Raw genomic sequence first — 24350 nt, forward strand, 5'->3', positions numbered from 1 at the left:
CATTCTTTTTAGCGGAGTTATTCACAAAAAAGCATTTTTGGCATATTTTACTTCTAAGCTAATATATTTGCTCCAGATTGTCGTAGACCAAAAAATAAACATACATTCTGTTCCTAATAGTAATTTTTTGTGTGGCTGTGTAATTAGTTAAATGCAATAACTTTTTACATGATGGCTCAGACATTTTGCTATTGATTTTATTCGATCGGGCGTTAAAATTACCATGAAATCATGTATTATATTAATAAAAATGTCTCATTAGCTATACTAAGATATGCAAAAATGCGGGTGCAACACAGAAAACCTGTTGCATCTACCCTCCTGGGTGGAATACAAGGTGGCCCAATATCTCAAAATAACTCTTTTATTGAGTACTACCAACGATATACATAAATTTCATGCTTTTATCACAAAGTGCACGATTTTCTTGCTAAGCCGCCCCACTAATAGGTTAAGTTTTCAACTACCCCTCTTTTCGGGACCTTTTTACTACAAAACTACAAAAATAAATTTTTAATTCGTACCCATTTACCCAGATTTTACCTGGTGCAGGTTTTCATAAATAGGTATCATAAAATCTATAAGTTTTCTGGCAAACTTGTGAACAACATTTTTGTTTTTTTCATAAGAATAAATTTATAAAACACTGTTTTTTGGAAGAAAATCGGTCCCAAAGTCAAAAATTATCATGGGTAAGAAAAAAATAATTCCATTTAAAAATTAATATCTGAGCAACAAAAAAAGATAATAACATTTTTTAAATGCAGGTATAAAGAATAGCATTTCTTCTAAAAATCAAGATATTAATCATAAGTATTAACGGAGTTATTGACATTAACATGCGTAAGGGCATACCAAAGTAAGCGTTTTTAAATCATCGCTAAAGGGTATCAACTTTGTAGATAGAGAGTAACTGTAGAAAATTTTTTTCTTAGAATAAACCCAAGAATCATCCCTCAAAATCTTCTTATATCATCCCGGGACACCCTGTATAAGCAACAAAAAATATACAAAAAAAAGAAGATGACAAAATTGTCGAAAATTATTTGACATATTCATTAATTGGTACAAATGAAAAGAAAAAAAAAGTTTCATTTTTCGTATGTTTCCATACTTGCAGTTAGGCTGCTATTTATTCAGTCAATTCCATTATAAGTGCAGGCGCTAGAGGTAGTTGAGTATTCAAAATATGAGGACCGAGTTTCATCAATGGATTTGAGTTCAGAAGAGGTCAAAGATGAATAATGTGGAACTTGCCGGTCAATTTTGTGGCCCTTATCTTTTTACGCCCCTACTCTTATTTGTATAGGTAATAAGCTCACGGTGGTCTTGAAAACGCGGCAGGTTTTATAAAAATGGACCCCAAAAGTAATTATGCAGCTTTGTTCGAAATGATCTCAGGATTCCAAATTTGTAAATTTCAATATCGTACGTGATCCCTTCTTTGAGTTACAGCGTTGCAGGCATTATACAATATACATATATATACATTTGACTTAGAATGGACAAAAAATCAAACAAAAAACAAAAGCACCTTATAATGTCCTATAGTTTATATAGGAAAGCTGAAATATACTCATTAAGTTTGATGTTCATTGAGTAAATAGTTTTTGAGAAATTTAATTTCAAAGTCAAAATTTAAAAAAAAAATAATTTTTAAAATTTTAAAACTCGAATTACAAGGTACAAGTTTTTCTCAAAATGTTGTAATGTTCTATTAAGTTCTTAGTCAAATCCTTAAAAATAGATGCAAAAAACTATTCTAGTTTTTCAAAAATTGAAAAAAAAAATAGGCACTTTTATATTTGTTTTATATGTTCCTAAGGAAAAATTTGTATAATGGTTATTTAATCAACAGATTTGTAAGTTCTAATCACACTTTGTGTGACTCATAATCAACCCCATAAGAACGTAGTGGTATTTTGGCTCCTTTTTTGAGGTTATTTGTTAATTTTTGGTGTTTTTTTAAATGTTTTTTTGCCATTTTTAGAGTTTTGTATTTTTTTTTAAATTATTATATTTTTTTAAGTTATTTTTATTACGTTCTGAATATTTCAGGACTATTTTTGAAATGTAAGAGTTATAAAGTTGCGTTCAACAGAAAAATATCTCACACTACATAGATTTCAGGATAGCTAAGGTCCTCAGGGACAACAAAACCTTTTTTTTTCTCGATTTCCATCGCGAAAGCCATTTTTCATGAATCCATGTTGACTTTTCGCGTTAATTTAACAAAAAAAAGAAGACGTCCTGATCAGCTGCTTGTTATAGTGACCTTTTTTTCATTTGATTTGAGACTATTTTTTTTATTTGAAAAAAAAAGTTTAAAAAAAGCTAAAAAAAAATTGGAGAAAATATATGTACATTTTTTCTTAAATCTCAAAAAATAAGATACTTTAAAAAATGCGGTTTTTTGTGTTTGAGTTAAAATCAATGAGAGCATTGATTTGAGGGGAGAGTACGATAACTTAGTTGCCAAGAATTGATATGGTTTTTTTGTAGAGGAGTTAAATACGATTATTCTTAACTCCTTTAGATCGGGAGGGGCAATTTTCTAAAAAATTGACTTAAAATAAAAAAAAAAATTAATGTTTAAAAACAACGGCTACACTTACAGTTATGAATTGTAATTTTTCAAAAGCCAAAATTGTACTCTTAATTTTAATTTCCAAATCAAGTTATTTTAATTAATTGTTTTTGGAATAAACGATTTCAAAGTCAAAATTTGGGGAAAATTATTATGAAAGTGGACTAAGTCACTCCTAAAAATGGCCCCAAATCTAGCCTTTAAATAATTATTATTTAAGAAGTAAAGTTTATTTGAAAGCGAAATCGCAGTAAATAAACTTCTTTATTGCTCCTCTAGTGACTTCGTAAAAGAAATATAATTAAATCGTTATAAGAAAATTATTATTAATCCAGTCAAATAAGGGTTTAACCTCGGAATGAATGTTAATAGAATTTTTTTTTCGCTCAATATCTTCCTTTTGCCATTCTATAACATATCTCAAAAGTCTAGAAAAATCTCATGTCCGCTTGTCGCGATTTCAAGGTTAAATCGCGAAATGGAGATTTTCAAAATTAGCAAAAATAGGCTAATAACATAAAATAGGCTATACACATATGATACATGATTTCAAGGTATTTTTTAATGCTGATTCCAAAAAAATCAAGACAATCTGACATCTCTGAAAAAAGTTATACCTGTTTTTCATCTTTCAACCCATGTTATTATAACAGCTGCTAACTTACTACCGAAAAACTGCTGCTAACTTACTACCGAAAAAGTAATGGTAGCGGAATCATATTTTTCATGAGGGTTTTCATATCCATTATCATTAAGAATCAAAACAATGCAATGCATAAAAACATTTATGTCTATGACAAAATGGTATTTTTTGAGAAAAGGGGAAATTTTGGGATGTGCACTAAAAAATATCCTGGTACAATCTTGGAATTAGTGCTAATAGGCTAATTTTTTTGTTTCTATCTTTGTTTGGATATTCTATAACTTATGTCAAAAATCTAAAAAAAATCTCATGTCCGCAAGTTCTAATTTTCCAGGTTAAACTAAGTTAGGTGCAGATTTTAAAAAAATAATAAGAAAACTTTAGATTCTTATATGTATACCAACATAACCCATATCATTTCAACAAAACCCACAAACAAATCAATATGACCATCCCTGAAAAGTAATGTACCTTATTCATATTCATGTTGATCTGACACAAATATCTGAAGAGTAGTTTATCAATTTTTTCAAAGCTGCACCTTATCTTCAAACCAAGAAAATTAGGACTTGCGAACATGAGATTTTTTTAGATTTTTGAGGGTAGTTAAAGAATATCCAAACAAAGATTAAAATGAAATAAATTGCACGACTGGGGTCGCACGTACTTGCTCTTATGCTTAAAGTAACTATAATGTTAAAGCTTTTCATTCAAGAAATTTAAAATTTGATATTTTGAAGAAATTTCATAAGTAGTATAAAAAAATTAAATCTGTTTTTATAATTAATTAAACTCCGTTTTAAATTATCTTAAAAAAAATAAAAAATATGCCATTTTATTTCTTGTATAAAAACGTATTTTTAGAAAAAAATTTTCGAAAATTGTAGGAACCGTTTTTTAAAAAAATAATTTTTTATATATAAAAATTTTTTAACATTTTTCAAAAAAAAAGTTGGTATGCCATTTTGAAGAAATAATTAATTTACACATAAAAACTAAATTTCAAAATTTTTCATTGATTCGTTTTCAAAAAATTGATTTTTCAAAAAAAAATTTTGAAATATTTTTAAAAAAACCAAAAATGCGTTTTTTGAAAATTTTCTAAAATTTTAATATTATCTTTACTTACACACTTTTGTATAAAAATTTTCATTTAAATCGGGTTAATGTTGTACGAGATATTAAGAAACGAAAAAAAACCGTTCTATGACAGGTACCGTTAATAACGGTACAAAAAATATTTTTTTTATTTCAAAAGTTGGCTCTCATGTGTAGTACTACACACAAAAATTTTAATCAAAATCGTTAGAGCCGTTTTTGAAAAAAATTAACTTTTCTATTTCCGTTATATGGCAGGTACCGTTAGTTTTGGTCATAAAAAAAAAATTTCAATTTCCCCTCTAGGGAATCACCAAAAACTGCTAACTACCAAGTTTGAAGAAAATCACTTCACTCGTTTAGGCTGCATCTCCAGATAGAGACAGACGGACAAACAGACAGACAGACAGACAGACAGACAGACAGAATTGCCGGACCCACTTTTTTGGCATTCTCCATCATCGTAATGTCATGTAAAATTGTTATCTCGAGTTCGATTTTTTTTACGAATCCTAAACTTGCCCTATAGTACCTATATCGCAAGTCAAAATTTCAATTTCCCCTCTAGGGAATCACCAAAAGCTGCTAACCACCAAGTTTGAAGAAAATCACTTCACTCGTTTAGGCTGCAGCTCCAGATAGAGACAGACACACAGACAGACAGACAGAATTGCCGGACCCACTTTTTTGGCATTCTACACCATCGTAATGTCATGTAAAATTGTTATCTCGAGTTCGATTTTTTTTTACGAATCCTAAACTTGCCCTATAGTACCTATATCGCAAGTAAAAATTAGCCTATTAGCACTTATTCCTAAGATGAACAAGAATCTTCTTTAGTGCATATTCTAAAATTTGCCCCTCCATCAAAAAATACCATTATTTCGTAGGTATATATGTTTTTTGTAATGGATTGTTTTGATTTTTAATAATGATGGATTCTAAAATCTTCATGTAAAATTTGGTTCATCTACCATAACTTTTAAGGGTTTTTCGGCAGTAAGTTTGCAACTGTTATAATAATATGAGTTGATAGATGAAAAACAGGTATAACTTTTTTCAGAGACGTCAGATTGTCTTGATTTTAGATTTTTTGGAATCAGCCTTAAAAAATACCTTGAAATCATGTACCATATGTGTATATAATACCATAGTCTATTCATTCCCCGAACCCTGTTCCGATAGTTATACCAGCGCTGTTTTATATCTATAAGTTTAAATTCAAATTTCTCAATATATTTTTTAACTTATACACAAAAACTTTTTTTATATCGTGTATTAAGTAATTCCCATTTATTATCTGTCATTGAAAAGTGCAATTTCTTATATAATTGAATTAAAAATAAATTAAACTAAAATTGCTAAGAAACTCAGTCTATTTAATTTTTTTTAATAATTTGTGAGTGGTTAAAGAATACGTCTTTCTCTTTCCCTCTACACCACTATATTTATATAAATATACTACCTCGTCTTTCGTGGTGAGTGCAATTTTATTATTTTTTGTATATGTTTTCTACCATAACGAAGCGGAACCATAAATACTACACAATAAAAAATTTTTTTTTCCAAAATGTTTCCATAACTTCAAAGTTTAGTGCCCTCGAGAAATCTTTAAAGAAAAATACTCAAAAATCATCTGAGTGCTTGGATAACTTCACTTCTATGCCTGAGTCAATTAACACCGAATTGAAAAAAATAACTAACTCTATTTGTGAATTAAAAACACAATATGCATCAACTTCTTCAGCAGTAACTGGTATCGAACACAACATCTCCAGGTTAACTGGATCCATGAAAAACAATCTATAGGATTCAAGTCAATTTATAAAGATTTTATATCTATGTATGAAATGATAAGTCAAAGTTCTATAGTTCGGGCAGAAATCTTAACCAGAGAATCAAAATCTATCCACGAATCGATATCTGAATTAACACAAGAAATTAAACGATCAACTTGCAAAAACGACTATGGCTTAAATAATTCATCACTTCAAGCAGAACTCAACTGTGTCGAAATATTCAACTCCTCAACCACACAGGAAGGCATTTCCTCTACATCGTTAACTCATCACCTCGTATCCAACAACAAATCGCTCGCATCTGAACTCCTAGAACTAGAATCAGTCGATTTACCTGCTCAAGACAATTCTTTGCAAAACGAAAATGGTGCTTCCCAACAATTTTCTCCTGGGCTAAGACGATTTGGTCAATCCTGGTCAAAAACCGAATGGAATAATCGCCATAAGAAAAAAAAAATGAGCCAACCAGTGACATTTTCTATAAATCAAGTACCTCGTTACGGTAACGAAATTTGGATACAGGAAAACTTCATGAAGAAATTAAAAATTCATCTCACTCAATGTAACCGTCTTGGCCCTGGAAGCTTCGAAATTTGTATGCCTCAAAAGTTCGCATGGATCTTCTCTAACTCATTCTTAACTCTAGGAAAATGCAACATGAAAATTATTCGTTCAACTAACATACCTGCAAACAAAAACAACATCTCATTATCTAAATCTAAATATAAGTCTAGATCTAAGTCTTATAATACCTCTAACATAACTCCTATTTTAACAACTAGTCCAAAAAACCACCGCTCAGATAACACTCCCAAAAGAACACGTCAACATAATCACAACCATGAGCATAATAATTATAGATCATCCTATAATAATATAATAAAAAAAGCGTGTGTGTACATGTACACATGTACACGCGATTGAAGTTATACTTCTGTCTCACAGAAATTCACTAAGGTTCAGACCATAATTGATTTACTGATTTACTTTGATATTTCTTGTTAAAAAGTAAATGTTTGGTCGCGACGCGTCGTAAAAGAAATATAACTTCCAAAAGGCAAAATCCACAAGATCATATCCCTGCACTTTCAAATATGGCAATGTTATATCACCCTTAGCTTAATGGTAGGAAATAAAATAAGGATGATGTAAAAAAATGTCTTATTACATAATTTCTAAAGAAGCAAATGTCGGTGGTTTTTCGTTTTGTGGAAAATTAATTATTAAATTATCCCTGAAAATTGAATAATAAATGTGATCGATAAGTGTTGTAGTGAAAAATGTTAGGTATTTAAAGTGTTAAAATGTTTTTATTTGTGTGTGTGAACATTGTTAAATGTTGTGTTCCATTGACTATTTTGTTGTTTTTCATTATTTGTTTTCAGAAACATTCAGGCTTGCCATGTGAATTAGTGCTGATTAAATTGCGTTCGTGTGAATCTTGAAAAAAATCCGGGCTTTATACTTTATTTGTAAAATTTAAAAATTCGTATTCCATTTCAAGACAGACTTTGTATTTTTTGTTCAATATTCACACAACAATTAAATCAGCACCCCATGGCAAGCCTGAAACTTTCTGAAAACAAATAATGAAAAACAACATAAAATAGCCAATGGAAACAACATTTTACAATGTTGACACACACAAAAAAAAAAACACTTTAAAAGCTGAAACACAATCACGCTTTAGGGCGTCGCTTCGTTGCGTTACGTTGAGAAATCCTCAAAGCGCGCTTCTGTCACTTTGACTTTGAACAGCTGATTGCAACATAAAATCTGCTGTCAAATAAAAAAAAACACAGTCACTCACAAAATTATTGGGCCAAGTCTTTATCTTGATTTAATTGTGGAAAAATGAAAAAGGATATTAATGTGTTTAAAAAATGCATAGAAATTTGTTTATTCTTTAATCCTATAGTTATAAAAACAAAACCAATCAAAATATATTGTTTTTAACAATAAAACTCAGTCTAAAACATCATTAAATTTTTTTTGTTTTTAATACGTAAATTGTTTTCATTTAAAATATCTCGATGTCGTTTTTTTGTGCAAAATCTATATAGAGAAATTAAAAAACACACATAATTTTGCAATAATTTATTTTTTTTTATTCACATTTGGCGCATAATAATGTGTGTGACTGTAACTATGTCTGTTAAATGTCAGAAAGCGAGCAAAAGTTCAGTCTGGTTGAACGTTTGCTCGCTTTCTTACGTTTCCTTACGTTTGTCAAAAAAAGCGTACGTAAGAAAAGCGTCATTGTGTGATGATACACAGATTTCCTATAGTTGAACTTTTCGCAGTTGTCAAAATCGACGGCAAAGCGTGATTGTGTTTCAGCTTTAACACTGTGAATAATGTTTTTGACTAGCACAACACTTATCATTCACTTTTATTATTTAATTGTTATTATCTAAAACTAACATTCCACAAAACGAAAAACCACCGACATTTTTTTTTTTATTTTGTGCGACAAAAAATGCCCTCTGCCCTCTCCCTTCCAAAAAATTTAAACTTCTACAGGCTAAATAAAAAAAAAAGAATTTTGAATGTGATGTGTGAATGACAAATTTGACTGCAGTTGGTGGAGGTTGAATGATTGAATGATGGAATTTGAACGAATGGAACATGAAACAGGTTGAATTGAATCCCAAAATGCAAGGTGCAAACACAATGCCCTTTAGGCGATTACACTTTGCATTTTCTTTTTCGATACTTTTTTTACGTAGTTGAGCTTAGTTTAAACGTAGTTCAACAAATATCTAAATCAGGTTTGAAATATATCAAAAAGTAGGAATATTATATATTCCTGTGTATTTGTCTTCAAAAAGTGTAGTTAATCGAAAGAAAACAACAACAAATACAATAAAAAATAAAGAAACTATTTTGTTATAATTGTGTTCAAAATTGTTGCAAATAAAAACAAAATAAAGAAATTGGCACTCGAATTTCGAAGGCTGGGTCGGCTAGTACAAACAAATGTACAAGCACATACAAAAATCTTGAAAAACTCACTTTTCTCAGTTTTCTTCGGAGATTTCTGAGACGAACATTTTTTGGATTCATTTCTCAGTTTTCTTTCCCTTTCTTTAAATTGTTTCCTTATTGTTTTGACGTTTGTTTTTTGGTGGTGTGCAGTTATAAAAGTGTTAAAAACATGAAAAAATTGAAGAAAATGTTATTATTTTGCGCATGATTCACGAAATACTTTATTTTGAAATAATTTTTATCACAAATGAGTGTTTAAACAAACTTTGCATTTTTGTGAGGTTTGAGTTGAAGTGTTGGATTAGAAAAATATTGGATTCATTCTAGAAACTTGTCTCACAAAATTATTTTGTTTCAAAATGACATTTAGCCCTCACAGATTTTTTCTTGGTGGAACGCTTGACGTTGATGTGTCACTTTGGAATTTTTTTCATACAATTACCCGTACCGCTACCGCATGTACCCTCCGGTCTCCGGTTTGGCGAAGCCTTCCCAGCTAACATTTCAGCTTCGGTTAAGGTATTACAAAAGCTACATTCCAGCTTCTTTTAGGCTAGGCGCACACATGCGATTTTCAGTCGTTGCTACTAAAAAATCGCAGTCGCAACATAAAATTACCGTGCACACACTTGCGACTAAGAAATCGCGCGACTATTTTTTATTGCAAAAAAAACATTATGTTTGGTCGAAAAAGAGTTGACCGTTTTTCGATAAAATGCATCATCTCTAGATCAAAAGAGCCAGGAGATACTCACTGTTCAAATCTAATTTTCAAATTATTGTTTTTAAGGAATTGAATATTAAATAAATCTTATTTAATTAAGAAAGAAAATATTTATTAAGATAACGAATTGAACAATATGAAAGAATTTATTAGAATGAAAATTAGTTTTAAAAACAATATTGAATTACTCTGAAAAACAAACTTGATTTAAAACATAAAAACTGAGTTGAGAAAATGTAAAGTAGAATTAACACAATTATGAATAAATAACTTCAACACAAATGACCGCAAAGAAAACAATCACGAAATATGTTCGAAATGGAATATTTCATACAAATGGTATCTACGATCGGATTTTATGATAAGGTGAATTCATGGAACAAATGTAAGCTCTGGTAAAAGTGGTAAAGTGATACAAGTCTCAAAATTTGGTAAGGGTTTGACAGCTTGTTTACCAGATTAGAAATAGATTCTCTGCAATGTGTATGTTTGTATCTTATTTTAGGCCCTACGAGTACCATTATTTCACCAAAGCATTGTATACTCATTCTATAGTACTGGGTAAATTTCTGAGGGTTTTCTCTTTTATGAATTTTATGGAATTGTCCTTTTAAATTTCCTATCGTTTATAACTATCCACTATACAACACTTTCTAGTATATCCATTATTGTACTTAAAATAATTGTTCCAAGGGTCCGGCAGGTGCATTATATACTTTATAATATATCCTTATGTGCAGCAAAAAAAAATCGCGAAAAATAGAACCGGATCCATTTTTTTAAACTTTGCGATTTTAAAAGCGCAAGTCTGTGCGCTCTCATTTAAAATAATGTGTTTCATTTCTTGCGTCTAAAAAATCGAGTGGTTGAAAATCGCATGTGTGCGCATAATTTGGCCTCTTTGCGACTGCTACTTTTTAGTCGTTTTCAGTTTAGTCGCAAGTGTGTGCACAACTATACTGATCCATTTGTTCCATTTTTATTTGCGACAGTCGCGTCGCCAAAAAAATGGGACAATTTTCAATTTTTAAATCGCGGCTATTTTTTAGAAGCATGTGTGTTCATCGGCATTCAAATCCGTGTGATCCATTTTTGCGACTGAATAATCGCACGACTGAAATCGCATGTGTGCGCCTAGCCTTAGTAAGGTTGTTGGGCACGGAAAAAGGGGAACGTTATACAAGTTTGACCCTCTATAAGGATCTTAAACGAAGCTTTACCGAAGCTCTACAGAAGCTTTGAGATTTGACAGATAGCTTCGGAAGAGCTTGTATAGCTCTTTAATACATGCCTTATCGAAATTTAAAAAAAAAAAAAACAACTACAAAAACAAAAAAGAATTCTTTTTTAACTAGTTTTAAATCGTGGATTTTATCTTTTGATCTGATATTATATATAACATTCCATTGTTTTTAGTATATCTATTAATAATAATTTTAAAAGTTTATAATTTTTTTACCACTCCCAGGAATCGAACTTCGTATCTGCTTGGTGGTAGTCCACCACTCTAATCACTCGGCCATCCTAGTATATTCATTAATGAAATAAAAAACTTTATCAGTTCAAATAGCAAAAAAATGTCCGAGCTAAATTATTCAATGTCAAAACCAAAAAGTGTCCGAGCTAGATTATTTAATATCAAAACCAAAAATCAAATACAAAACTTGGTAATTTCTGTAAAGCTTCTATAAATTCATTAAACAGGCTTATAAGAAACACCAGCTTTCTTCGTTTAAGTTTCTTTAACAACTTATTAGAAGTTGTTAAACAAGTCCGAACTTCTAAAAGCAGTCAAATTCGGAAGCAAGCGAGATTTCAATTTACAGAAGCTGTTGTGCTAGTTGGGTTAAATCCTTCTGCAAAAAAATTATCCTCTGAACATAAAAACTTAACCGGGTCCCAGAGCAGGGTAACTTTTTAACAGCTGAATTTTTTAAACTAACCTTAATAGTGTCAAAAAATTAGCCTCGGCTAAATATTTATCCCAATTCACACACTGCCTTAAATCGCAGTGTGTAATAAACACTACATAGAAATTATTTCAAATGCGTTTACAGCTTAATCATTGAAACATCAAGATGTTCTTACCACGTACCCTTTGTTTCATATTCCATATTAGTCCATGGGGCTTCCAACTTTTGCATCTAGATGGCGCACCTAGTTAGATAATCCCTTTGACAGTTCTTGTCAAAAAGAAAATTTTTGGTCCAACGACACATAAGAAGTATAACTTCAAAAATATCCAAATTTCTCCTTTTCACATGTTCTTAATCCTGGAGCTCCTAATTCCCATAACCCAGTATCTCACAATCTACAAAATAAGTCCACTGATCTACAAAATCCTAGAAACAAGCAATCAGTCTCCATCGCCAAAACTGATTCACCTCGTTTCCTCGATCCCCTTCTCCCTCCTGCTGTTAAACTGACAATGGGAAACTCAAATTCACCTGATGCCCGTTACACAATGTCTAGGCTTAGAGACCGTCGCATATACGAAAACGTTCGCCTCTACCTCGCTTTCCTTCATGATAAACCAGAATCTGTATTAGTTGAAGGTAAGACTAAAACTAATGTTATAATTTCCATTCAACAAGAAGGTCTTCCCACTAATCCTACCATTCTTCGTAATATTTATAACTCTTTTCATGAAACCTTTAACGTTACAAATCAAATGGTATCAGATGACCTAAAAGCTTATGGCTCATATGTTAACTCAAAGTGCATATCCTATCCTCCAAGAAATCGCAACAATCGTAATTTTTTTAGTGCCTAACCGTGTAGATTCCAAACTTCAAAATAAAAATCACCCAGTTTGTCTATCAATATATTACCAAAATGTCAGAGGTCTCCGTACTAAAACATCTCAGATTTTTCTCAATTCACAAAAATTCCCCTACGATATTTTTGCATTAACCGAAACTAATCTTACTCCCGACTTTCTCAGCAGTGAATTGTTCACCACAGATTATACCACTTTTCGAGTTGACGGCAACAACTTAGACAACAACTTATCAGGTCGTGGCGTTTTAATAGCCATTAATAACACTGGTCAACAAAATTGAACTTTTTTTTGCCACAAGAACCAAGATATACTATTCCAGAGGTTTTTGACTCGAATTTGAAGTCAGAAAAATTTGATTGGCCTCCGTTTTTGAGATATTACCGTTATAAATGCTAAAAAACGTAATTTTGGCTGTTTTCGAGCTTCTGTTTTTATGTGGTTTAGTTCATTAAAAACAAATTTGTTCCGGTGATTTTAAGAACAGATATTCTTCTTTCAAAAATTGTTTAAATTTTCCCGATATCTCTTTTATTGCCCGAGATATCTTAAGTCTCATTTAGTAACCAAAGAGAAACTAAATTTAATCTAAAGTTTAAATCCCTGGGCATAAAATTTTTGCCACAAGAACAAAAAAATACTTTTCTAAAGAATTTTGGGTCGCTTAACTCGAATCCGCAATCAGAAAAATTCTATTAGCTTCCGTTCTTGAAATATAACCGTTATAAAAAAAAAAAACATTTTTTTGCATTTTATAACGGTAATATTTCAAGAACGGAGGCCAATAGAATTTTTCTGATTGCGGATTCGAGTTCAGAAACTCTTGTGGCAAAAAACGTTCAATTTGGTTGGCCAGTGCTGCTTCTGAGTCAAAGACCAGTACTTAAACTTTTAATATCTCGGGCAGTAAAAGAGTAATAGGAAAGATTTAAACATTTTTTGGAAGACAAAAACCAGTTCTTATAGACACCTTTATAATTTGTTTCAAAATGAATTACCCCACATAAAAACATTAACTCGAAACAGCCAAAATGACGTTTTTCAGCATTTTCTAACGGTAATATTTCAAAAACGGAGGCCAATAAATATTTTCTGACTTCAGATTCGAGTTCAGTACATCAAAAACATATAGAAAAGTATATTTTGGTTCTTGTGGCAAAAACCTTGTTTACCAGTGTAATCAATTCGATACCACGTTATTTTTATCATCACAATCAACTGATTTTGAGTTTGTTGCTATAAAAGTGAAACTTTCAACACGGAATGTTTATATCACGTGTTGCTACATTCGCCCTTCTCAACCTTTACGTTCATATCAACTAGTCGGTGAAGCAATTGACGTCCTTTTCAATGCCGCAAACTGTAATGATGATATCATATGTATGGGCGATTTTAATCTCCCGCATATTGTATGGTCTCCCAATGACGAAGGCACCTACTTTTGTGCCAACAATGCCAAATCTAATATAGAAACTTTATTTACAGATAGTATGACTGCTTCTAGCCTGTTTCAAATAAGTGGCGTCACCAACAGCCTTGAAAGACAACTTGATTTAATTTTTACATCTGATCCTGATAACTCTATTGTATACTCCAGTCAAAGCGTCATTTGAACTTGCGCAGAGAGGCACTGTCAGTTTTTATTTCATGGATCGATAGGGGTATATTTAAAAGGCTTAAACCCAATTTCTCACCACCTGATCATACTTATTAGCGGAGTTATTCGCAAAAATGCATTTTTTGGGATATTTTACTTCTAAGCTAATATCTTTGCTCCAGATTGTCGTAGACCAAAAAATTCATTCTCTTCCTTATAATATTTTCTATCGTTGTATGTAATTTCATTGTATTTGAGTGAGTAAATACAAAATGGCAGCCATTTAAAGTCAAATTCTTGTTGTTAAAAAACACATTTTTGTCATTATTTCGAAAAAAGCTTATATCATGATTGACATTTTTCTAATCTATTTTGTAGCCCTATTCATGTCCTGCATTTTACAGAAAAAATCAGCTCTTTATCATCAAAGATGGCCGAGCAATTGATAAATGAACGCATGCAAAACCGGTGCGAAAACACCCAAAAATATCGTTTTTTGGGAATAACTCGGCTTCCGAGTGTCCTACGACAAAAACTAAAGCTATTAATTGTTTGTTACAACATTTTCTATCGATTTGGTGTACATTATTTTTGTTAAAACAAATAAAAAATAAGTAATATTAGGTCAAAGACGTTTTTTTGTTTAGCAAACTCTTGCCTTATTATTTTGTAAACGGTGCAAATATTGGCTAAAAAAATAAATTACTGTTGTAGTCCTTTAAATTATCTACAATTAAAAAAAAAATTAGCTCTCTACGACCCACACGAGCCGAGTTATTATAATTTTAAGAGAGCATCATTCCGTAAGAAAATTTAAAAAAATTTCCCTTGTTTTGTTTCCCTTGGGTTGTTTTCATTAGCTGCGTTCCTTTGAAAATTTTTATCTACTTTTTAGTACTTAAAACTACTTTGATCTACTTTGCTATACTGAAAAAGTAGTTCAAAGCAGCTTTAAGAACTAAAAAATAGATGAATATTTCCAAAGGAACGCAGCTATTGTTTCTTGTTATAAGAGGATTTGTCTCATGTTTTTCGTTGGGCATTTGGAACTTTTTTAAAAAATAAATTTCTCGGCTCGTGTGGGTTCTAGAGAGCTAATTTTTTTTTTTAAATTGTAGATAATTTAAAGGACTACAACAGTAATTTATTTTTTTAGCCAATATTTGCACCGTTTACAAAATAATAAGGCAAGAGTTTGCTAAACAAAAAAACGCCTTTGACTTAATATTACTTATTTTTTATTTGTTTTAACAAAAATAATATACACCAAATCGATAGAAAATGTTGTAACGAACAATTAATAGCTTTATTTTTTGTCGTAGGACACTCTGAAGCCGAGTTATTCCCAAAAAACGATATTTTTGGGTGTTTTCGCACCGGTTTTGCATGCGTTCATTTATCAATTGCTCGGCCATCTTTGATGATAAAGAGCTGATTTTTTCTGTAAAATGCAGGACATGAATAGGGTTACAAAATAGATTAGAAAAATGTCAATCATGATATAAGCTTTTTTCGAAATAATAATGAAATAATTTGGTCTACGACAATCTGGAGCAAAGATATTATCTTAGAAGTAAAATATCCCAAAAATGCATTTTTGTGAATAACTCCGCTAAAAAGAATGATCAGGTGGTGAGAAATTGGGTTTAAGCCTTTTAAATATACCCCTATCGATCCATGAAATAAAAACTGACAGTGCCTCTCTGCGCAAGGTGAAGCCCTTTTTTGCGACGCTTTGACTGGAGTATGTAGTTGAGAGTGCTTATCTTCTTTCAACTCTGGATCGTTTCCACCCTCCTCTCATTTTGTCTTTCTCATATGAAACATTTAATACCACTACTGTTACTGAATACTATTCCGATTTTCGTAAGGCCAACTTTCAAGAGTTAAACGTCCTACTCAGTAAATTGGAATTTGACTTTGATCAAAAAACAATTGATATTGCACTTACAATGTTTTATACTCAAATCTTCAGCTGTTTTGCTTACGCCGTTCCTTTTTAACCTCGTAAAAATATCACCACCTCCCCACCTTGGTATAATAAACAACTAAGGTCTCTTCGTAACCTGAGAAATAAACTGTGGCAGAATTATCAAAGATCAAAATCGCATTATAACTATCAAGCCTTTTTAAATGCTTTCAACACATTTTCTGACCTGTGCAAACAACTTTATAATGAGTATATCTTTCGTATGCGATCCAGTATAAAATCGAATCCCAAATGTTTCTTTGAGTTTATTAATATAAAAAGAAAATCAGATGGATACCCATCCTCTCTAACGTATGATAATTGTCCTTCTTCAGAAGCTGTTGTAATAGCAAATTTTTTTGCAAGTTATTTTAAGCAATCTTTTACTATCTGCGATATTGAACCCGATACTCAATATTTCTAATACTTAAAAAACTGTGCTTAAGTTTCACTTTCTACCATAAACATTCTACCAACCATGGTAAAAGAAAAAATAGCAAAACTAAAAGATGATTACTCTACTGGACCTGATGTAGTCCCGGCTATTGTCCTAAAAAAATGTATAAATGCGCTCAGTTATCCCCTTACTCAATTATTTAAAATGTCATATTTGCAAGGCATTTTTCCAGAAACGTGGAAAATATCGTATATTATTCCTATCCATAAAAAAGGTCCCAAGAACGATATCACCAACTATCGCTATGATGCGCTTTCATTTCACTGCAAATCCATTTTGTCCCCGATTTAACATGGTTTTGTAATGGGCAGGTCAACTGTTACTAATCTGGTAGAATTTGTCACATATGTTCTGTGCACAATGGATGATGGAGATGAAGTTGACGTAATTGCTACAGATTTTAGCAAAGCCTTCGACAAAATGTCACACAAAATTATTATTTTTAAATTAAGAAGCCTAGGATTCCCCCCTCTCTTCATTTGTTGGCTGAACTCCTACTTGAATAATAAAAAGTATATTGTCCGTTTTAGATCATCCTATTCTATCCCATTTCATGCACCTTCCGGTGTACCGCAAGGTAGCCATCTGGGACCACTTTTATTTATCCTAGCCATCAACGATATTACTCAAGTGCTTGATTGTGATTTATCTATTTATGCGGACGATATGAAAATTTATAAACGCATCTCTTCACCCTCGGACATTAGTATATTACAACGCAACCTAGACGTTTTTTCTCTATGGTGTAAAAAAAAACATGTTAGAACTCAATGTCAGCAAATGCCACAACTTGACATTCTCACGTAAACGTCTCCCCCCTCCCTCCAGAAGCTACTTTATCAATGGCGATTTAGTGCCTGAAGTTGATTTTGCCCGTGATTTAGGAGTCATTTGTGATAAAGAACTCAACTTTCGCTGCCTTATAGACAATATTATCAATAAAGTCAATGCAATACTTGGATTTATAAAACGCTGGTCAAAAGAGTTCTCAGACTCATATGTAACAAAGTCTCTTTTTGTCTCACTTGTTCGACCTATTCTTGAATATGCGTCCCAAGTTTGGTCTCCCTATCAAGCTACTCAAATTAAAAGGATCGAAGCCGTTCAACTTAGGTTTTTAAGATTCGCTCTGCGTAATCTACCGTGGGAAGATCATTATCGGCTACCCCCATACTCTGATCGCTTACAGCTGATCGACCTTCAGTCTCTCGAAAATAGACGTTTAACCGGAGACATAATTTTTATATATGATATATTAACTGGGAACATTATCTCCCCAGCTGTTAAATCAAGTATTTTTTAACACTAATCACCGTTGTCTTAGAAACGTACCACTTTTCCGCGTCCCTTTCCACCGCACAAATTACAGCTACTATAATTCTATGTCTCGAATGTTGCGCAATGCTAATAATGCATCAAATATTTTTGATTTTCACATCTCTAAATCAGTTCTACGAAACTCCATCCACTCCTCCTTACGCCAATAACTTCATATTCTTTAGTTCAGAGATACCCAAAGGAGATGGGAAACTTTCGTACGTTTTAACCCCCAAAACCCATTTGTTTATTTCGTGTTGTTGTAATCTCTCTTGTATTCGTGAATAAATGTGAAAAACACACATAGTGTAGCCACGGTGTTTTAACGCACACCTAAGCAAAAATGTACGATTTTTCACGCATACTTAGCCAAAAATGTCTATTTTTTCACGCATACTTATCCAAAAATGTCTAAAGCAGCTTTTAGGCAAACCCGTATGACGTCAGAAGTTTTTCATCTCTTTTGGGTATCTCTGCTTTAGTTTCTTTTTTTTTAGTTCTTATTTTTTCTTTCGCCTATTTTATTTTTGTAATTTTTATGAAATTTTGTCAATTTTCTTTTGAATCTTATTTTTGTTCAATTTATATAATGATAATTAATTTGTTTTTCTTTTTATTTTTAATTTTATAATTTTATTTTAAATTATTGTTATTAGTTTTTAAGTCCAGCTTGTAATAAGCAATAAATAAATAAATATTTTTGTTAATTTTGAAAATCTCCATTTCGCGATTTGACCTTGAAATCGCGACAAGCGGACATGAGATTTTTATAGACTTTTGAGATATGTTATAGAATGGCAAAAGGAAGATATTGAGCAAAAAAAATTTCTATTAACCTATGTAAGTTTATTTTACTTGCGTGAAGAGCGGTGTGACGGGAGCGAGAAGGGACCATCATAATTAACGGCAAGATGTGTTTTGTCATTATTTGGGGTCTCAGGTGTAAGAAACCGGTCAAAGATGCCGGTCCTCATATTTTATATAGGAACTCAATAAAGTCACCGCAAGAAACCCATTTTCGAAATTTGGTCGGGGGAACCCCATAAAATGTTCAGCCTTTGCAGATTTTAAGATAGCTTCAGCTCGATTGGATAAGTCTAAATGGTGCCGACGATCAAAAATCTATGTTTTGCGAAGAAAATTAGCTCTATCTCCCAAACAAATGGGTCTATTTTCACTTTTTATATATTAAATTAAAGGTAGTGTTTTTACACATAATTCAGATGCTATTTAATGTCTAACTTAAAAAGTAAAAAAGTTTTGGGATCCAGACCTAATTTTCTTCGCAAAACAGTGAAAAAACAGATAGGGTAGAGTTTCCTAATTGCGGCCGTCTCCAGTTTCCGGCCACTTTTCGGAAAATCGTTATTACTAGTGATTTCGTAAGGTTTATTCCAAATTTTCGCTCTTATGATGTTATTAAGCAAAAATTTGGAATAAACCCTACGAAATCACTAGTTATAACGATTTTCCGCAAGGTGGCCGGAAACTGGAGAAACTGGCCGCAAATAGGCAACTCTACCCCATTTTTGATACTTTGAGCGAGTGTCGGCGCCATTTAGACTTATGCAATCGAGCTGAAATTAAGGCTATCTAAAAATCTGTAAAAGCTGAACATTTTAAGCGGTTCCTCCGAACAAAAATTGACAAATTTTTTTTTCTATGGGAGTTGCGGTCACTCTAGTACTGAACTACCTAACATTCAGTGTGTTTTTTAACTTTTTTTTCCCAAATTTTGACTTTGAAATTGTTTATTTCAAAAACAATTAATTAAAATAACTTGATTTAGAAATTAAAATTAAGTGTAAAAATGCTAAGTCTATTCAATCGATATGTTGATAAGCTAAAAAGCCTACAATTGGGTGAAGCTAATGATGTGGTGAGGTGGCGCAGTGCGTAGTGTACTGGCCTTTGAACTCGCTTGGTCTAGGTTCAATACTCAAATGTGACGGAAAAAGTTTTTCAAATTAAATGAAAAATTACTAGCACCAAGTACAAATGGAATTAAGGAGTCTGATGATCGGATTGGCTTTTTCAGCAGCTAAATTTGTACTGTTAAAAGGTATTCTGCAACTTTTCTCTCGAGAAGCTCCAAACAATATTTTCTATGGATTTCATGTTTGGAAAATTGATAACAAGCTCAAAACTAAAATTGAATCATGTTTAAAAAGTGTGTTTTAAATAATGAAGGCGCTAATTGTACAAAAAAGGGAAACATACAAAATTTCCAAAAAACGTGGTTTCCCTTTTGAGACATGTTGTAGATAGTTTTACGACGAACAATTTTTATAATACCCTTTAATATTTATTTGCGAAAAACTATTCGTGGCCTTTTGACCCTTATAACTTTTTAAACCGACACCATATCAATGTCGATTTTTCACATCTTCATTAAAACGCAGTAATAAACGTGTATACCAAAATTCAGCAAAATAGGAATTTTTTCGAAGATTGGGGTTAAAAATTACTAAAATGACCGGACCATACCGTTATAAAATGCAAAAAACAATAACAAAAAGAATTTAACTACTTTTTTAATATACATTTTTTAGTTTATAATCAAAGCTACGAAAAAAACTTAAAACTGGTAACAAAAATGTATTAATTCAATAGTTATAAACAAAATAACACATTAGGTAATTTGCGCACTCTTATACATCCTATTGTGTAAGATTGCGCGGCTTAGTTTGTAAGAGTGCGCAGCTGCGCACAGGTGTAAGTTCGCACAAAAGTCGCAAATAAAACTGCCTATCTTTAAATAAACAGAGTATTTATCGACCCATCACTCCTTGCATGAGGAACAATCTATTTAGTCTTCGATTAATGGTTCCGAAAAAATTTCGAAATTTCCTAGTTACTTCCATTCGCTTGTTTTTTGTAAAACTTGTATTTGGTTTCTTTTTGGTAGGAATTGCTTTTTCTAGCTGCTGCTTATGGTATATGGACAAATTCCAGTTATTTTGAAGCCTTGGATAGCATTAACTGCTCTTATAACCCGCGCACTCTTATACTTCATGATGGTGCGCACTCTTACACGTTCAGACATGCAATCGAAGAATATATATGTATTTCACAATGCACTTTATAACCAATCTTCTGTGTTTCTCAAATGTTTTCTTTTTGTCTACTTTTCAATATCCCATACTTTGTTTATTGTTATTTTTTGTTGTTTAGCGGAAAATTTAATTTTTTTGGCAAGAAAAATTAGAAAAAAAGAGCTCAAAAACTTAAACTTAACTAGCACCTCTGTTTACAAACACATTTGCATGAAATTTTGACAGCAAATCAAATTCACTTAGGTCTTTCCAAAATAAGTGCATTCAGTCTTATATTCCCTCTCAAATCGTAGAAAATGGCCTTGCGCACTCTTATCGACCGCGCACTCTAGATAACATAAATTCCTTTAAAATATTTTTTTGATAACAAAATTTAAACCATTACTTAAATGATTTAATTTAAAACAAATGTTATGTATTTTTTTATTTTTAAATATCATCAGTAGGAACTTTCACCGGAAAGTTACCTACAACACTTAACTTAACTTCGAGAAAGATAAATTGCTAGATAAGTTCCATCTGAACTTAGTTGCAATCGGGAGGAGGAGGTGGTTTCAGTGGTTAAGAGTCCCACATATCTATGAGCACGCGTTTTCCGATCTTCATAGAATCTTTTGAAGATTTCAACACCTACCCTCGGACAAAAAAAAAAAAAAAAATCAGAGACGACATTGAGCCCGAAGAAGCAAGGCGCAGTGAAAAAGCTAGATACGCAAAAGTACTAATATTGAATAATTGCACTGGTTAACAAAATAAACCTCCCGTTTTTTAAATATTACCGTTAGTAAATGCAGTACTTCGAACCTTATTCTTTTATATAAGGAAAATTGTTTAAGCATATTTAGTAACGGTTTCTATAAGGACTATGTATTTTCCATTTTTCAAGGCCTGTTAAAATCTTTCCAATACCTTTTTTACTGCCTGAGATATTCTCAGTTGTTTGGCATATTATATCTGCCATTGGTATTTTATAACGTCATTATTTCCTTTATGATATATAAAGCCAAACCTACTTAGTTCATTTTAATATATCTCCGGCAGTAAAAGAGATATTGAAAAGATAGAAAACAGTTCTTATAGAAACGATTACTAAATATGCTCAAACAATTTTCCTTAAATAAAAGAAAAAGGTCAGAAATACTCAAAAAAGTTTTTTTTGCAATTTCTAGCGGTAATATTTCAAAAACGGAGCTAATTGGTTTTTTCTGACTTCGGATTTGAGTTCAGCACACCGAAAACCTTCAGAAGGGTATATTTTTGTTTTAGTTTTTTTTTTTTGCATTATTAAGAAATGCGTAACAATTTAAAAACAATTAGAGCCGTTTGCTGAATAGATACTGAAGTTTCATTTCGACAAATGGCCCTTAAAGAAAAACAGAAAAGCGTTAAGAAAAACCCAACGTACTATTGGAAATCAGGCAAGAGCTCAAACCTCCTTTTTTGCATTATTAAGAAATGCGTAACAATTTAAAAACAATTAGAGCCGTTTGCTGAATAGATACTGAAGTTTCATTTCGACAAATGGCCCTTAAAGAAAAACAGAAAAGCGTACTATTGGAAATCAGGCAAGAGCTCAAACCAATAAGTCGATTTGGCTCAAACTTTTTGTTTATTTGTGATTTCAAGGAGGAGAAATTGAATTTTTTTAGATCAGCTAGAGATATCGCGAATAGTGATTCATCGGTATATCTCAAAACGGTTGGTCTTAGGTAAAAAAGTGTCATGACACTTTTTATAGATAATAATCTATAAAATCGTGAAAACTCCGTTTTTATGACCTTTGACTCCAAGAAAATTTTTTTCCAGGTCTCGGATCGATGAGGACTTTTTAGATTTCATTTATGATGGTGTTTCCAACAATCCTATCAGTTTCAGATTGCCGGGAATTTATGTAACCTCACCCCCTGTTTTTAGTCTAATTTGACCGAATTGTTTGCCGTAATCGTTTGCACCAAAGAATTCTGAAAAAGTAGTTTTATTCACCAAAACATATCATATATTATTATAGTAAATTTTATTTTATATTTCTAAGGGCATTACCAATAATCAAATTTAAGGCTCACTTAAATATTTAACTGAATTATACATATTTCACCCTACAAAAAACCAATTTAATAGTCAGGTTAAATTTAGTAATTGAGTTTCATAACCATTAAACTTTAGTCCAAAAAATTAAAAGCTAACGTCGACTAGGATTTTTCTATTGGGATTGTCACTTTAGTCACCTGCGGCTTACGTTCACACCAGTCGACTTACCCCGAAAAGCTTCGTCGCACGGCAAAAATCGACCAGGCATTAGGGTTAAAAATTGTTACGAAGCGTTACATGCTTCAGCATATATACATATCCCCCGTTACCCAATTAAAACAAGAACAGGAGATAATACCACACGATTAGTTTTTCTATCTGTTATAATTCACAGTCAGTCATAGCAAAAAGGAATATAATACAGCAATACAAAACCGAACAAAACAAGATCAACGGCCGTCAGCATGTTTATGTTTATGAGTAAACATATTGTTAGACTAAGACACTTTTATAATCAAAATGTAAAACTGAAACAACAAATAACGAAGCAGAGCCCCTTCTGTGCTCGCAGTCTAAAATATACTATTTACACTTAAGACTTAAATAATTGTAAATAATATCCATTGTGAAACCTTTGAGCTTTAGAATAAATATTGTATATATATACAAATTATAAATGCAATTCAATAAAAAACCTTTTTAAAAAGACTTATCGAAGATCAGAGCTCTTTTCGTGTCTTTATTGATACTTAAGAACTTGATACTTAAGAACTAAACTGACCATCGCAGATAGCCAGTGTGTTTCGCGACAAATTCTTTGTCAGCGTTTTATCTTTTTATTCTTTTCTTTGGTGACAAACACTTTGTCAGCAATTTATGTTTCTTTATCTAAATGATTCTTTTCTTTGGTGACAAACACTTTGTCAGCAATTTATGTTTCTTTATCTTAATGATAATAACAGAAGATGATATTCAAATGAACATTCGATACTGGAATGTGAATTTGATCTCGTTTTCTTTGTTTAAAAATAAGATTATCTTAAAAATCCTACTTGCATTTTCCTTCAGTTATAACATACATATATATTGAACAAAACAAGATGTGCCACCAGGGGTCAAATAAAACCTGCTGATCAACCCGAACTATTACCTGCTGTTCATCGTGCCACCAGGGGCCGAAACAAAAACCTGCTGATCAACCAGAGCTCTTGCCTGCCGTGTTGGGTGCCACTCTAAAGGCCATAAACAAACATAAAGCTCTTTTCTTTTTCAGCCAACTAAAACACCTTCGGAGTGTCAGGGCGGGAC

At 31.9% G+C, this 24350-nt stretch overlaps 1 protein-coding gene across 4 annotated transcripts in view; it reads right to left on the reverse strand.

The window, feature by feature from the left end:
• LOC129905672 (leucine-rich repeat-containing protein 15) overlaps positions 1-24350 on the reverse strand; it is a 364926-nt gene that overhangs the window by 180629 nt on the left and 159947 nt on the right. The gene's annotated exons all lie outside the window — the stretch shown is intronic.

The sequence above is a fragment of the Episyrphus balteatus genome, chromosome 1 (genome assembly GCF_945859705.1).
Source record: "Episyrphus balteatus chromosome 1, idEpiBalt1.1, whole genome shotgun sequence".
Taxonomy (NCBI): domain Eukaryota; kingdom Metazoa; phylum Arthropoda; class Insecta; order Diptera; family Syrphidae; genus Episyrphus; species Episyrphus balteatus.